Source organism: Notothenia coriiceps, unplaced genomic scaffold (assembly GCF_000735185.1).
Source record: "Notothenia coriiceps isolate Sejong01 unplaced genomic scaffold, NC01 NC01_scaffold00012568, whole genome shotgun sequence".
Classification (NCBI taxonomy): Eukaryota; Metazoa; Chordata; class Actinopteri; order Perciformes; family Nototheniidae; genus Notothenia; species Notothenia coriiceps.
In genome coordinates this window covers 365,860-379,941 of record NW_011345269.1, presented here as the reverse complement: position 1 = coordinate 379,941, position 14,082 = coordinate 365,860, and the positions used below count along the sequence as shown (strand labels likewise).

General features: G+C 41.7%; 2 protein-coding genes across 2 annotated transcripts in view; both read left to right on the top strand.

Annotated features, from left to right (window-relative positions):
- pde6d (phosphodiesterase 6D, cGMP-specific, rod, delta) overlaps positions 1-14,082 on the top strand; it is an 818,526-nt gene that overhangs the window by 487,396 nt on the left and 317,048 nt on the right. The gene's annotated exons all lie outside the window — the stretch shown is intronic.
- LOC104947449 (caskin-2-like) overlaps positions 1-14,082 on the top strand; it is a 174,944-nt gene that overhangs the window by 104,419 nt on the left and 56,443 nt on the right. The gene's annotated exons all lie outside the window — the stretch shown is intronic.

Sequence of the window (14,082 nt, the reverse complement as noted above, 5' to 3'; positions counted from 1 at the left end):
AGCAACATCCTGGACTTATTTTAAGTACGCTTTTGCACTGCTTGTCTTAAATGTACTAGTATTTTTCAAAAACGTGACCGTAATCCGGGACGAAAATACATTTCTCTCAAAACATAATTTTAGAAGCAGTAAGCCTTCGTGGGATCTTTCTTGCCGAGCACGCCCTCCTCAGACACGACCTTGGATTTCGTTTGTCCTCGATATTTGCATGCTCGACCCCAGTTGCTAAGGAAGGAGATGGGACTTGGTGCTGGATACGAGGCTGCCTTCTCCTCAGGACTCATGTTGTGGTTATCTGAAAATAAATCCACAAGGCAAAAACATTCAAGAGCTTTAAATCCTCTCGGTGTTTATGGTAATAAGTTTCAAACCTCCTGATCAGAAGATGAAACGTATGTATACCAGACAATCCCATAACAACAATAACTAAGCAGCAGCTGCAGTGCTTATTGCCTGCTCTCACCTCCGTTGCATGTGTCCCTTAAACATCTCATAGAACTGGCTGAGATACATGACCATGGAGAGCTGTCTGCTCCACCACAAGAGGACACTCTTTGCCAGTCATAGGCAGGCGACGATCCCGAACTCCCTACTCCGCCACGTCGAAACCCAACTGGTTGTTCTTTCCTGGTCGCCGCTCATCCAGGGAAACAAAGTCACTGAGGGCGGGAGGAAGAGGCAAACATTGAGAATTAGATGGGACATGGAAGTAACGCAATCAATGAAGATATGGTGCAAACTGAAAGTAAGTCGTAAACAAATAAGGATTAATTAAATAAATATAAATCTATTAAATGTAACATGAAATAAACACAAACCGCTTTCCAGGAACAACTGAATGGGATTGTTTGTGACGATCTCAAGAAGATTAATTCATGTTATCAATTAATAATGATCTTCCTGTGAGAGAATGGAATATGTGCGATTTTTTCAAGGCCTGAAGCTAACACCTTGTTTTTATAAATAAAACAAAAATGTAAATATCTGTTCATCGAAAACCAAAATACATGTAGTTAAGGTTCATACCTTTTCACCAATGAGTTTCCAATGACTTTCCATGACTTCCTCCATGACCTTTACTCATTTTCCATGACCAAAAACACTACCTTTCTCAGCACGTACCTCTGAAAATGTGTTTATTTTAACATGGAACCGTAAAATAAGGTCCTGCATATGAAACTATGTTGTGCTATCATAAAACAAATAAAAGTAGCTTACAGCTTCTACAGCCGCTAACCGCAACTAAAAGCTCTCACCAGTTAACAATAACTCGACAGTTAAAGCCATTTTACGTTTCATTACTATAACGATACAGTATTTATTATCATTATAAGTATTACATTTTGGCGATTAGATAAAATATAAATTATTTTGATTGCACTTTAGTTACATTCCAGGTTTTTAATGACCGTAAGAAACCCCTGTGTAGTTAATATGATATAAACAGAATAAAAAAAGGTGCAATCTCCACTGTTTAGATAACTTTAAATAGTCTTGTCCTGCAATGGTGCCCGAAAAAATAATTCAACAAATTAAGGAATTGTTAAATGATTTCAGCTCAAGACATTAGCTTTACGATTCTCCATTGATTGCTTATTAAAACCTGACCTACTGTATGTGATTGAAAGGTGGAGAAATACTTGAACGAACATAACTGCATTACATCATAGTATATGTGTGGTGATAAACGTAAAGAAAGAGCAATTAAGGATACTTTGGCGAAACTATGGTGTGATTATTTGGTCCCATTGAGTTGAAGCAGAACAAGCTGTGAACATAAATCACCATTATGTCACGAGCAAAGTTGTTAGCACCATATTTACAAATGCGACAACTATAGGCACCATTAATCATTCATTATTTTATTTGACTAATGTAATGCAACATCACCCATCCTTGAGCCCTGTTTTGCGGCTACCACCTCCTAGGGAATAATCCTGGAATGTCTAGCTGCAAAATCTGCCACTGGCTTATTGCAACTCTGTAAGTCTGAGAGGTACATGGTTGGTTGTTTCTGTAAACATCTGCCTGGTGGTGGATGGAAAGAAACAATGCTATGAGCGTGAGATTCAATACAAAGCAGTCGTGGGTGTAAATACAAAAACAATGAGCTGGCAGAAACTTTAAAACTCAATAGATGAAGAAATCGAGAAATGACGTGGTAAGACACTAGAGCTCCCCAATTTACATTGCACACCATTTGATATATTTATAAATTTTAATGTTATATCTGCAGCGTTTCATTTCTTAAAATATCCAAACATCATTGGATTGATGTTTACTAGTTTCGGGGAAATGAGGTTTGCATCAATTCTTGAAATAGCAATATGATGTGATGATCATCTTTGCACCACGAAATCAATAAATGAGGTATCAAAATATCTGTCTCAGTTATTGATGATTAGCAAAGTTAGCGAAGAGGCACAATCCATATTTTCCTCCAAGCAGACTTAGATATCAATTAACTGACATTGAGCCTGCCTACATACTAATCAGGAAGCCTTATTCTGACAACAGAACTGGTCCATGTTGTGGAAAGCATTACTAATTCATTATATGCAGTTGAAAATACCATTAAAGCTGAGTCCCTCAATACATCTGCAACTGCACATACAGTCCATTTAAAACATCAAACTCCCAGCAACCACGAGCTTACTCTCCACTGAATCCCTGTTATCGTTCAGCTTCTACATGCGTACACGTGACGCAGGTTTTCCCAAGGTAGCTCCACCCCTCCCTCCTCCTCCTCCATCATCTGGCCTACCTCAAAGGCAGCAGAGCACAACTGCTGCAGTACTGTAAAGGTCAAGCAGGGCAGAGACACTTAATAGCTTCTAATTTAATAGATATAGCCTCTAAGAGGCGTAATAAACTACATTAGGCAATGCAGATGGGGAATGGTTGTTTTGTTGTGTGTTTCTTGTGTGGGGGCGGGGGGCTGAGGAGGTTCTCCCTTAAATTACCAAGAGGCCATAAATGGCCGTAGCTGTCACCTCATTTACAGCTGATGCACAAACTCAAACCAAGGTCCCAAACAGACAATAAATTAATCTGCAAACGATAAACACGCATAACATCAGCAGGACTGGTCATTCCAGGCACTTGCGGCAGTTTTAACCCTTTCATTCTCCATCGAGAGATATGCCTTGGAAGAGGCATGTTTTATTGCAGAAACAAAAATGTTTCCATCGTATTTAATCACTGCTCTTTATGGGGTGTGTTATAGGGGAAACGCTGGTTTAATACAGCAACATATGGGTGACACTGTGCTGCAAAGCCTATCAGGCATTTGACAACATCCTGATTTGCTAGTCCAGAAATAGGGGAAAACGTTTTGGTGTGGGCTCCTGTCATCAACTATAAACTCTAAATGCCGTGGAGTTAATATATTTACAAAGAATGTTAAGAGAGGTGTGTAAAAGCAATAATTCAATGCCTATTTATGCCTTATTAAAGAGGACTCTCTAGTGTGAGCTGTTAATTGAGATGCTAACAATGTTAGCTAAGCCCGATGAGTGACCCAGACCCAATTAGAAAACAAGCATTTTAAAAGTACCTTGTCTTGCAAACCGATATCAGAGCTACGAGGTTCAGATGGGTCCATTCATGGTTTTGTATTATTTCTTTCCAGATAACTCACATGAGGTCCGGTCTGTATCTGTCAATGAGGGCGCACAGAGCAAGACCGCTCTTCCAGACACGTAGGCCGTTACTTTAACATTCCTGTATCCCTCCGTTTGTTCTGGCACCAGTTCAGCAGCCTTACTGATCTAGCTTGTGATTCTGGTTTGGCAGAGAAAGAGAAATTGTAAGGCTTATGGTCCAACAGCACTTTGAACAAAAAATATAAACTGTTTCTGGAGCACCTACACATTTTATAGCCGGCCCAAACTCATGGCCTGGTCAGGCAAGACTGAGCAAAGACAAAAAAACAACATGGCGTCATGAACATGTTAGTACCATTTTAACCAGCCATGAGCAGTATTATTAACCATTAGAAATGGAGGGATGCGAAATGAGAAGGTTGGATAGGATGGAAGACTTACAGGAAAACAATAAAATTCAGACTAAAAAGTGGACAAACAAATAAAGGGAGGCAAAGCCAAATGTCCAGCCCAGTTAAGTACACACAAAATTTCTAAACGGCTACACAACCATCCAGAACAACACATCATCCCAACAATATTTTAATGATTAATTCATGAGTACTACGCCCGGTAGACTTTCAAACTGTTAAAGGCTATTAGGAGTCCTGAAAAGCAACACCATGCATTCGGACGGTGTGTTTACCTTGCAGCTGCTTGTCAAAGCAGAACAATTGTCTAGAGTGAAATAGTTCATAATTACATTCAGCAACAGTGATTGCAGCAACATCCTAAACTGATCAGCCTCGCATATTAAAAATTCTTTTTGTAACTAACAAAAAAATATATGTTTTTTAGAGCATGTAATAGATAACGAACCATGTCCTGGCCAACTTGGGTGTCGACGAGTTGATCCACAATCATTCCCGTATTGATCCACTTTCCTGTCCCCCTGTGTCGCAAGTGCTACCTGGGGAAAGAAACACATTGTATTACATTCAACACAAGAATTCGAATCAAAGAAGATAACAAGTTTTTTTGTATGCTTCAAATATGACAACAAATAATACTCAACCTGGCTTGGCTTGAGGAGTTAAGGCTAATGTCTGGGGATAACAAAATCCACGCTGTAATGACTGAAGACATTACTGAGTTTTCTGGCGTGGTTTTGAGGCAGGATACGTTATCCACTTCCCTAACAAAGAGGACCAACAAGTGTAGTATCACAAATAATGTACACATTTGTCCCATTGTACAAACGGCACAACTACAGTAACAGTCACATTCCAGTCAGAGCCTCTATCCATTAGTACTAGCAGCGTGGGGACTGGTGGCCTTTGAAATCACATACAGCTACAGGCCACATTTCCTAAAGCCTTAAGAGATAAATGGATTGTTAGAGGAGAGATATATGCTTGTGTGTCCTGTGCCATGTCAATGTGTGTAACAGTACAAGAATATGTATGTGCTGTCAACTATACCTCCCAACACATACACACAGCCCAGCTTTCACATCCCCAGCCGGAGTCCATGGCTGCCGGAATCCTCGGCGATAACCAGTGCCACATGGGCCAGAAGGGCCGGAGAAAACATCAACAAAACAATACAACACCAAATATGGCCACAGAAGGACTCGTAGATATAAAAAAACAAAAAGAGGTAGACTCGCCTGTGAAACAAGATCTTCAAAGGGGACACTATTATGCACATTCAGCTTCATACTTGTATTAAGGTTTCCTACTAAAACATGTTTACGTGCATTTAATGTTGAAAAAACAACATATTTTGATTATAATTTTCTTTCTGAATAACAGCTCTTTCGTGAAACGCCATTTAGCAACTGTCTCTTCAGTAACCCTCTCCATAGGATTAGCCGGTCCTGCCTGATGAAACAAAATTTTCTGGTCTTAAGTATTGAGCTCTTGGGTTCTATTGCAAAAACAACACAATTGCAGCAAGGGTAATGGACTGCACACAAATTCTATGTATTAAATTAGTATAAATTGACATCACTAACATATACAAGACAAACAACATATTACGAAATGAGATGAGGAGATAGGGTGATAGGGGTAACACCTAGACTGCTGAACACACAACACCGACAAAACCTTAAAGAACCAGCATAACACACAAACGTGTGAAGAGCAAACTGGTCTCATGACACACACACGCAGTAACAAAACCCACAAGGTTCATGAGAACTTAGGTCATCAGAACTTTAAGTTCTGATGAACTAAGACCAGATCGCGTTCACACCAGAATAAATCCCTGGGGGGGAATTAGGCAAATGGAACCGCTGACGTCACTTCTTCTTTCTTCTGCTTTGGTTAACTGGCAAGCGCAAACAACCTTCACGGCGTATACTGCCGCCCAATCCCCGGCCCGGAAGTCCCCGGAGTTGGGGACTGGCTTTCAGACTGCTGGACAACACACACACATACTGAAGCCGTTTCCGAGTAAATCGCCAGAAACGCCGACACCAATCCTCATCTCCAACCGAGCACCCATAGAATATTGTGAGCCATGTTAGTCTCCTGACTGCGTTTCTGCGCTGAGCAAGCTAATAATGCGAAAGCGAGGATAATAAAATGGTGGCTTTCACAAAACTTTTTTGAGTTTTTACAGGGGCGGGTTTGCAAAATCCGCCCAGCAATATCAACATATAGCTCTATTTCTCACCAAGGAGCCGCATGAAGTTCGGAAAGGGGTAAAAAGGTTCTACAAACCTAAATTTTGTTCCGGCTCTATATTTGTGGGTGAACGGCTGACATTTCGGAACTATATCGGAACTAAGTGGAAAAGTAATCTCCGGTGTGAACGCGGCTATGGAAAAAGCTTAAAAACTCACACAAACAACACATCCGCCACAGAGCCCCGTCAGCAGCGGTGCCGTCTGCGTCTGGCGCAACCATGGCGGCGTTCTCGAAGCGTACATGCAGGTGAAGGACGAACATGCGCTAACGGCTCGGGCTGGCCAGTAGGGTTGATGGCAGGAAAAGAACCAGTGGGCAGCTAAAAGAAGTGACAGCCTCACAGGCGTTAAGACAGCAGGACAACACAGGTCCACGTTAACACAACAACAACACAATCCCGTGTCCAAACATACCCTGCAAGAGAAGCATGAGGATTAGGAAGTTATATGAAAACTAATAAAAGCTGAGATTGAACCCTCCAGCAAAAACGCGATTCTGCATTGCGAATTACCGCATAATCAGAAAATGGCACAGAGGTTTTAAACAAGGCTGCATATTATGAAAAGGCAGGTATCCCCTGCATTTTCACACAGTTGGAAGAAATTACTCGTCTTGACGTGAAGTAGTGATGTATGATGAGATGACGTGACGTCATCAGGTCGCGCATCACAAAGGAAAACCCGTATGAACGTATGAACTCAACAAGAGAAAACACCCAGATGAAAAGAATCTGATCCATCCATTTACCGACGAACATTTCCTGCTAAGACCGGGCAAAAGCAGTACCGAACAAAACAACACGAAAGTGGGGGGAAACTATTTGACCCCGTGCAACTGTGGTTGGAGCATAAAAGACGTAAAGTTCGACGGTGACACCCACTTTGATTCATCTCAAACATTGGAAAAGTGCTTTCTGCTGCTGCGCGGAGCGAGAGAGAGGCCAAGAAACTCCACGTTCACCGACGGCATCAACCAAGAAAACGAACAGTGAGTAGCCGACAATTGAAGCTGGTCAGATATCGACGAGTAACAGAAAACAGAATGAGGCGGAGAAGTGTGTGATGTGTGTGTGTGGTGTGTGTGGTGTGTGTGGTGTGTGTGTGTACTGTGGTGGGGAATAATTAAGACAGCCCAATATTAAAAAAAATCTATTCTTTTCGCAACTTCCCCGCAATTTCACCGCATAAATCACATAAAAACCCGCATGTTAATCGGCATACCCAAGGATTTGTAGCCCGCATAACAAGGATTGGTTAGCCCGCATAATCGGGATTTTAGCCAAATAATCCAGATTTTAGCCCGCATAACACAGGATTTTTTGCCCGCGCTGTTCTGGAGGGTCTATGCCAGTAGTAAACGAGACCTTGTGGGTGAGTTTTACACTTACAACAATCAGCAGTCAAGGAAGTTAGCAGAGTCCTCAAACTAAAATGACCTACTAATAAGCATATAACATATTTTGTTGGCAGGGCTGGTGGCAGACAAAATCTATAAACAAAGCCAAATCTAGTATTGTGTGTATTGGCGAGCGGTACTATGTGACCACTTTAATAAAGGGAAGCTATTTAGAAATTATAACTCAACCATTTATCAACGCTTGAGAGTTGAGTCGCCAATGTAACCCGCTAATGGCTGGGTCCTGTAGAGTTCAAATAATATATCTGAACACTAACACAATATTACATAATAGTTAAAGATTTAGAATCGAACATCAACTGGGGGCGGCCCACGCGCGGGCCAAATCGGGGCGCGCTAGACATTCCTCATGGCCGGCACGCGCTGTGTGAACGGGGGCAGACACACAGTGGAGTGGTTAGTGCGTGTGGCCCCCCACCTCATTTTTTCTTTTCTTTACAAAACAGTCTCGTAGTATGTAGCAGTACCGGAGTCCACAGAAGAGGCAGCAGCTGCGGGATAGTACCAACGTACTGCGTAGCCCCTTCCCTGCCCTGAAGAACAAGTGATCCTTTCCGTTACGTGAAAATCGCTTTATGCCTCCATTACCGTGGGAACATGTTTCAAATGGGGGGTGGCTTGGGGATGTGCAGCCGAGGCCGGGGGTTTTGACCCCAAGGTTTGCTGCGCTGCTGTGAGGCAGATTTGGCTGCAAATAAACCGTCTACAAAAGACCAATAGCACTGGGCAAAAAGAGAAACGTAGTTGACAATGGTGGACAGCTTATATAAAGGCTTCAAATGTATTTAGTATATGATGAACATGTTTGAATGGGGGGGTGGACTTCACATCCCTAAGGGGGTCTGGGGGTGTCCCGCCCGGGAAAGATTTTTTTTAACATTTTAAAAGTAAAATACTTAACCCTGGTGCACTTTGAGCGCCCAATTACTAGATGCTGATCTAGGGGATACCAACTCATAAACACCCATGTGAAAGATCGGTTTGTCTGTGAACATAACCGATAACGCTACCATAGCCAATACAAATAGATGTAGGCTAACTTGTTTTATTTTTGTGGTTCATTTATATCTTATTTTACCAGTTAACATTTATTTATTTATTTATGCATATTTTTAAATCTCTCCAGTTTTAAACAATATTTTTGGTTTGCTGTCCTATAGTATACATTGGAATGATTTCAAACCTGTTTTTATTTATCCTAATAATTATAAAGGTGTCCCTTTGAAGTATTTGTTTACATAAATTGTGATCAAAACGTTTGAGACCCACTGAGATAATTTAGACTAAAGTGAGCTATCTAAACCCTCAGAGTCCTTTACCTCACTGAGCCTCTCAGTCTGACAGGACTTCTGATATCCATTAGCGCAGCAGAAGCTAACAACAATCCCCGCCGGTACCGGTGCACCCCCCCTCTCTATCTATCTATCTATCTATCTATCTATCTCTCTCACTTTGGCTGTGAGCTGCGGGCGCCCGATAAGCCAACATTCCCCACTTTCATCACTTACAGCGCCCATCGTACAGGGCAAATGGAAAATGTAACCGGGGTGAAAAGGGTGTTATCTTTACTTAATTATGAATGTTGTTACATCAAGGCTGAAAATTCGTTTTTTTGGTATTATATCTTGTGGAAGTGCAGATCCCTGTGCGCTCCGCAGTAGCCCCAGCTAGGAGGCTCCGGCGACTTCACAGTAGCAACCCCCCCCCCTCCCCCATGACATTTCAAAAGACAGTTTAATATTTTTTGTGACCAGGATAAATCACATTTAGCAGTAGTGACATTGTGTAAACTAAGGAGTAATTTAAACTTGACAGCCCCTTTAACACACAGCACTAGAAAGAGCACTTGCATTGGAATGAATCGTGCAGTTCACAAGTCTCTCCAACATGTAGCATCAAATCACTGCATGCTTTCTAAGTGACATGTTTTCACAGAGGGCGGTGAGACGCACATTCTTCCACCTTCAGGCTCCCGGGTTGTCCAATGCCGGGCTGACTGTGGTGATGGTGGGTGAGAGGCAGGGCAGGGTAGTGGAAGAAATGATTGAGGGTGGATTTCTAATTTGCAGTTGAAACCCTTGAACCGTGTGGTAACACCGCCCCTCAGTCGCCCCCTCCACCCTTCCTTTATCCCTCTCCAAGGGGCAGGAATGAGTCAATTGCATTGCTATAAAAAGGATCTGCCTATTACTTAGTATTAAAAAAGGACTTTCCAGAAGCTCCTCTGCCGGTAAATGATTGCTTTTCATTAACACGTGCCTGCGTCCTCCAAATACCCTCAGGCTTCAGACTACAGTGTGTACCTAAACATCATTAATGTCATCAGCTAACCATGAAAATGCACAAACAGACTCACATGTTCATCTAAAGTTGGACAGATGTGGTTTGCAAAAATGTTAATGTGAAATACTTTTGGAGACACAACCCAAACAAAGCACACCTTCAGACATTGATGTAAAAAAGTTATTTCCTGTTTCCTGTGGGAAATGGCCAGAGAAAGGAACCTACTGTGTACAGTGAGGACAGGAACACTCAGTAACTGTGCTTGATTTGTTTCCTAAACACTTTTGGCTTGGTTGGACCATTAGGCCTATGCTGGGCAGAAACAGAGCGAAAATAAAAGACTGGAAAAATGAAAGAGAGGGAGACAAAAAGGCAATAGAGGGACAGACTTCTGATTTAGATAGCCTTTACGGGCATGCAGCTGTTATATATACTACAGGGGATATAATGAGATCCAATAATTGTCACTAAGACACACAGACACGGACACACACACACACAAAATCAGACAAAGACACACACAGAGCTTGGCTTTGATGACTCACATGCAGAATGACTCCTTTCTCCATCAGGCTCCGTTTTTTGGCAGTCATCACAAAGTAGTGCGTGTCATCCTTGTAGTAGACAATGTTTTCCAGGTCAACACCTAAAAAGAGAAAGACGTATTGTTTACCCCAAAAACAATTGCTTTCCTTAATGCCAGAGCTGACGGTCATGTCATCACTAGAGGAGCAATTAGACGACTCGGAGCACAAAGCCCCAGAGACATTGTCATGTCAGCAATAAACCCTGGCAGGCTTGGCATCAAACCTAATGTTAAGCATTTTAATTGGATAAACTGACAAATTCAGAAATGTGGTCCAAGGACCGATGAGGTCCAAGGACAGATTATGTCCTCAGTTTTCCTTTTTTCTGTTTCACCAGTGCTTCCAGCAGCTCCCATTGTTGTATTGCTGTATCCATGTCTATGATTTCACATTTCCCCCCCACAGAATCGGTTCCTAAATCCATCTAAACATTACCATTGGTGAGTGAGAGTGAAGCGCATGCAGCTTGCCTAAAACCGGAAGCTCCCTTGCACTCTATATGAAAAATACATTTATTGCCATAAATATGATGATGGATTATCAGTAATCATTTCAAAGTGACACAATTGGATTAACCTTCAGCAGCGTTTTAATGCCATTGAAGACAACTTTTTATCAGAAAACAGCAAAGGTAAGACATATTTGCCGTTTTGGCCCCGTAAAGTGAAGTTGTGTGTTGTCTTTCCTGGCTTTCGCTGTCGTAAGTATAACATATCGCTACCGCGAGTTATGTGCTAAAGTTTTTATCGCTTTTTTTTCCGCTTGGTGCTAATTCATAGGCTTGGTGTTACCCTTGTGTTTCGTTTAGCTAAAAATTGTTCATATCGTCAATTAGCTGAGTTTCTTCCCGTTAAGTGGCAATGACACATTACTAGGTTGTTAAATGTAAAGAAGCCCTGAGACACAGTTTCGTGCAATATTGTTGTGTTTTCCCCCGCCGGCGGGGGCAATCGGGCTTAAGAGGTTAAGGCCTTTGTACACCAAGTCCCCATTTTTTGTATCTTGACATTTTCTGTATGTGACAAACCTGTGGATTCTCTGAGGTCTTGAAAGAACTTCTGGTTGAAGATAAAGGCCACCCCGCTAATCTCCTCGACCTTTGCCTCCGCTGAGGTGTTCCTGTTGATGAAGTTTGCAGTGATGGCAATGGCCAGCTTGCCCCGGAACTCCTTACGCCGAAACCCTGAAGGAAACAGATTCAAAGGTCAGAAATCAGACCTGCATTGTACCAATATTAAACAAAAAATGAGAAACCAACCACTACTTTTATCTGTTCTTTTGGAGAAAAAAAATAAGGTAAACTAACTAAACAAATTGTGAACAAAACTAACATTGCTTTTTATATAAATTAAATACATAATATTATTTAAATTAAATAAATAATATTTCACATCAAAAGAAACAGCAATGTTTTAACAAATCGTATTAAATAATCTGATGACAGAACTGTAAACAGATTTGCTGAAACTTTAAATAGATAAATAAATCCGTTACCACATCATGAACCCATGTTTGTATAATGGAGTTAACTCCGTGTGTTGCTGCTAGCATACATAACACCTGACGTGGACACGTCTCTCGTGGACGGGGCTACAGAGCTACTAGAAAGACAGTGGAACCCGATGCATTCCTCCGTCTGGATGTGGAGCACTTTTGCTAAATGTTTAGACAAATTGCTCGTGTTACCGCCCTGACATGCTAAACTCTTTTTGCACTTTTGGTAACGAGCATTGTCCACATCGAGACGGGTAAAGTTTAACCACACCTCGGAGCGCGTTCTCTCCGCCATCTCCTGTGTGTGTGTGTGTGTGTGTGTGTGTGTGTGTGTGTGTGTGTGTGTGTGTGTGTGTGTAGCAGCTATATGTGTGTAAACTGTCCCGCTCCATGGCACACAGGCGGGAGAGAGATCTCTTGTATGGATTGGAAAGATCAAAAATACAAAGAATAATCATAGACGCATTTTGCAGTCTTTCTACTCATTAGAAACAGAGTTGGCGACAATCAAACTGCAATATAATGTTTGTGTAGCAATAATATAGATGACATAAAAAAGATAAAAAGACCGATAACGTCTGAGCTTAACGGTACCACGGTCTTTAATAATTCAGCCGCGGGGCTCGGTACCCATCCCTATACCCACAAATTATTCACAACAAGTTTCAGAGAATAAATGAATACTATCAATGAAATACAAAGGCTTTACTTGACTGAGGACTTTCATAGCGTACCAACACTGATACAATGTTGTCAAATGATCGATTTGATTTCAAACCAACGAAATCCCCAATGTATCATGATTATTGTCCACGGGTCTGTGAAATGAGTAAAGCCTGATATTGTGTATACTAAAGGCTCGAGTGTAGCCTGTGCAGAGCCCTGAGCCGCTGACTAGATGGATATTAATAGTAACCCAAGCCATGGCCCTATGACAGGACAACCTTCACGCTGGGGGTGTGGCGCATAATTCAGAAGTACAAAAATAAACATTGAAAGTTTAGACCAAATTAATTAAAGATATGTACAACTTAAATGTTGAGTTAATTCAAATGTATCTTTTTTCACCATGAAACTCACGTGCATCAAGTTTCCCAACAAAGCTAATCTATAGTCTATAGCCACTTGAACCAATCAAATCTATTTTCCTTTTGACTGGGTGGCAGTTGTACCACTAATTGATTACTAAATCAAGGTCATCAAAAAGGCATTGTGCAACCTAAACTCATACAAAATCACTTCAACTCAAGCATATGCAAATTAAATATGCTTACTCGCCATTAGATCTTAAAATAGCAACATCTAATGTGCGTGTAATAAATAAGAGGCTTACATTCGGAGATATAAAGAGGGAGATGAAGTTCTTTCCTTGTCAAAAGCAGTACACACACAGAGAACAGAGAGAAGGACACACACACACACACACACACACACACACACACACACAGAGAGAGACACATATACACAGAGAGAGACACATATACACCGAGAGAGACACATAGAGAGACACATATACACAGAGAGAGACACATATACAGAGAGAGAGAGAGACACACACAGAGAGAGAGACACACAGAGAGAGAGACACACACAGAGAGAGAGAGACACACAGAGAGAGAGAGAGAGAAAGAGAGACAGGGAGAGAGAGCCACACACACAGCAGCTGGTGGGCTAACACACTCAGCAAACTTAGGAGGGGTCTCTCCATTTGGGCCCAGGGCAGAGCCCACCTCAGCTCACCTAGCTAGAACAGCCTGACCCAACACTGACCTGAACAGCTCACACTCACTTCCTGCACACCAAACATATACTGCGATATGTCTGTGGATCTGACCTACTGACATGCGAGTGTAACTATATTCTCCATCAGTGATTGTTATCTAACCGAAACACTCCACAGCACAGAATGCTTATTTCTTAATGTCAGATACCACATGTAGGTTGTTCTTCCTCTAGTCAGATATTGCCTAACAACCATTAGGCAATTTGTCTACAATACATTGTTGCATTTTTAAATTAAAT